Source organism: Ruditapes philippinarum, unplaced genomic scaffold (assembly GCF_026571515.1).
Source record: "Ruditapes philippinarum isolate M1 unplaced genomic scaffold, ASM2657151v2 ctg8883_1_1_1_1, whole genome shotgun sequence".
Lineage (NCBI taxonomy): Eukaryota > Metazoa > Mollusca > Bivalvia > Venerida > Veneridae > Ruditapes > Ruditapes philippinarum.
This window is the reverse complement of record NW_026861385.1, coordinates 8,187-12,279: the sequence shown is the minus strand read 5'-3', so window position 1 is coordinate 12,279 and position 4,093 is coordinate 8,187.

Sequence of the window (4,093 nt, the reverse complement as noted above, 5' to 3'; positions counted from 1 at the left end):
ACATTTAATCTCCCTGTCTTATATTCAGTTCTAAAAAGAGAAACATAGTCCATGACATGTTGTTCATTTGTCATGTCAATAATTATATAATTACTGTAAAATAGCTTCAACCCTAAATTTAATTTTTCAGAAAAAGTGAGAACTTTTGTAATATCACAACATACAATCTTAAAGTATGTGACTACAACAAGCAAACGTAACACAATGATTACAGTTTATATCATGTGTTTAATCCTTTACTACTTTTTAGGTATTTAATGTAAAATTATGTTGTATTTTTTATGACTTAAACAAGAATACATAAGACAATCATAACAGTTTATATAAAACATTTTTATCACTTTTCTAGCTGTTTAATTGTGTATACAATGCATATATAATGTGAATATATCAATAAATTATTATGTATGATCAATGACAATCCTAGATTAAATGGACCCTGTATTACTGAATTAATTGAATTTTTGTTTGCTTATTAGAAAATAATAGGATATTTATCATAAAAAGCATCAATGTAAATCATAGAAAATTGTTTTCTGAAACATCTATAAACTAATACATTGTTTTTTAAAGCAGCATGCCTCCAGATTCGTGCAAATTTTCATGAACAGTTTTGAATTTTAAAGTTAGAATTGTTAGAGGAAAAAATGGTGATAAATTTATACATTGCAAACGATAATGACAATCCATTTAAATTACCAAAATGAGGCCAAAACATGAAAAAAGACCTTACTGTATGAGTAACACTATAGAACTATATATATGGTGATAAATGGCAGAATCAGTCATAAATGCTTTAAAGGGTTTTATATCATAAGAAATATACCAATTTAAATCAAGGAAAGTAATTTATTGAGAGAACCTAATCCCTCAATCCCAAGCCCTCCTAAAAAAGAAACAGAAAAGATAAGAAAGAAAAACAGTGCAAAAAAATAAATAAAAAAAAAACAGTGCAAATAAATTTGTTACAAAAAGTTAACATTCTATACTGGTAAAGCAAAATTGTTAGCACATTTATGCAAACCATGTGGGATTCTGTCCTTTTGCTCAATGCTAGATAGTAAAACAAGCTCTGATATGAATCATTTATGTTCATCAAGGTCAGTGAGCTATATGGGTCTTGGTGACTGATTATAAACTATTATCCAGAATACATGTATAAAGTTTTAAATGAAAATTTGTCGTAAATATGGATAAAGAAAATGTCCTGAGTTCCAGTATACCAGTAATTTGTAAAATCCTGAAGGGATATAACTTCGGATATATCTTTGCTAGAGGACAGTTGTCCGTAGTCATGATAAATAGATTCTAGAAGACAGTTGCTGATAAATCGGTGTTAGAGGATAGTTGATGATACATCGGTGCTAGAAGACAGTTGCTGATAAATCGGTGGTAGAGGACAGTTTCTGATAAATCAGTCCTAAAGGACAGTTGATGATACATCGGTGCTAGAGGACAGTTGCCGATAAATCGGTGCTAGAGGACAGTTGCTGATAAATCGGTGCTAGAGGACAATTGCTGATGAATCGGTGCTAGAGGACATTTTTTTGATAAATCGGTGCTAGAGAACAGTTGATGATAAATCGGTGCTCATGGACAACGGCAGTTAAATTGGTGCGTGAGTACAGTTGCTGATAAATTGGAGCTCGAGGACAGTTGATGATAAATCAGTGCTTGCAGACAATAGCTGATATATCGTTGCTAAAGGACAGTTGCTGATAAATCGGTGCTAGTTGACAATTGCTGATTCATCAGTGCTAGAAGAACATTGATGCTAAATATGTGCTAGGGGACAGTTGCTGATAAATCGGTACTAGCGGGCAATTGCTGACTAATCGGTGCTAGAGGGCAGTTGCTGATAAATCAGTGCTAAAGGACAGTTAATGAATGATAAATCTGTGCTAGAGGGCAGTAGCTGATATATCGGTGCTAGAGGTGCTAGTAGTGCCAAGTAAGTACACCTTTATTTTCATGATTAATTACGTAAAAATTATGTATATTTTGTGCACAGTTTGTTACACTCAGACAAGTATAGATTTATGGATAATTGCATATGTTTGATAAAGTTATAGAAGCATACTATATGAAGGCCTTGCTACGTCAAAGAAACGACTTACTGATAGTGTAACCAGTGTAGAATTTAACTGTCATATGCTCTGACAAGACATATGAGGGTTTTCCCTGAACAATTTAATGGTATGAGCCCGAATGACAGACATAGTGGCACTATGTCTATCTGCATAAAAAAGTCTCACGCATCACATCTTCAGTATGTTTTGGGGTAAGTTTTAGGGGTTATGTTTTGTTGGAGCATAGCTTATGTATTTTGAGAGTGGAAACTTATAAGCTACCGAACATGTTAGTGGTTCTACTTGTTATTCCCCTTCCACAAAGTGAAAGGTGATAACTTGTGCCGCTGTTTTATCCAATAACTTGACACAAGTGATCACCATTATAAGTCAATGTGGAGAGCGCAATAATTGGGTTGCTACCCTCAATGCCATTGTCACACTTCAAAGTCAAGTGTCTACTTTTTCTTGTCGGTTTTATAAATTTTAATATAATGCTTTTAAAATGATTTGGCAGAAATTGTCACCATTATAAAACGATGTAAAGGACACAATAATCAAGTCATTACCCTCAATGTCAAGGTCACACCTAAAGGTCTAATGTTAAAACATCTATTTTTATGTCCGCTCTATAACTTATTAATTAACAATTCATTTGTTTTAAAATTACTCGACACATTTGATTATCACCAAGACGCAATAGGCAGAGGCAGCATAAAGGCTGCCATCCCCAATATAAATCCAAATTGCTACCCCAAGTTCAAGGTCATACTTAAAGTCCACGTTTTCCTGTCTTTTCCTTTCCTCCATATTAATAAACATATACCATTACATAATCAGTTTCTCTGTGACTTTCATAATGGTTACTTATTCTTACTACCCGCTACAGGTAAGTAGGATGGGGTCATGTGTGTGATTTTGAAATTTCATGTTCTAATAAAAATGTATAAATTCTTGAAAAGAAAAAACAAAAAACAAAAAAGTTCATCAAAAGTTTTTGTGTAAAAGAAATCCAATATTGAGGTGACATTTAAATTAAAACAGCAAAATTGTCTATGTTTAAATGATATCATAAAATCCTTGGTTGTTATCAGTATTTGGTTTACGTCATGCCCAGATAAGAATGACATTGATTTCTAATATTTATGTGTGAAAATTCTCAGTCTATTTATACTTTCCAATAATCAGATCATAGATTTGCCCATGGTTGTTGGATGCGCTGTAAGTAACCTGCTACATCAATATTTACTTTATTTTGGCAAGTGTGCAAAATTTCGAACTATGTCGAATGATAAATGCAATATACGAGTATAGCCATCATTCTGTTATCAGTGAAACTTCAGTTATGTTTTCGCTGATAACCTGTGTTGTATTAGTAATACATTTCTAAATCTAAATGATTGATAATGAAAATTGTGTATGATATATTACAAAAACTATCCAAATTATAAAGGTGGCGTTGTTGTTTGTAGTTTCCACTCCGGATCACGGCAAAAAAAAAACACAGTGAATTTACCAGAGCACTGTTTCACAACCGCATCGTTCCTGGGCAGGTTGTCAAGCTGTTTATCAGTACTATTTCCCCAAGGAACTGAAACTCATGTAAATGCCATAGCAGAGGTATAGTGCGAATGACCGTAGAAAAGATTTCATGATCAATCAGAAGGACAATGACCTGCACCGTCCGGGAATCGAACTTGGTCGCCCGATTCACTGTCCAGAGCTCTACATATTGGATTATAGAGAAATTTTCAACTCTTCTTGAAATGATTTTACAGTACCGATACATTCTGAATGATATTTATAGACATAATAGTTTTGTTACGTTTATCGTCGTTATTTTTATCGTTAAAATAAATTGGAACACAAATATGGCAAAATGTCAACTTCTATTACCTGTTCACTGATTGTCATAATGTAACCTTGAATAAGGACGTTTACATAAACTAAAACGAACAATAAGATACATATTAATGTAATGCCTCATGATTATAGATATCATATTAGAAATTTATTCCAGAAAA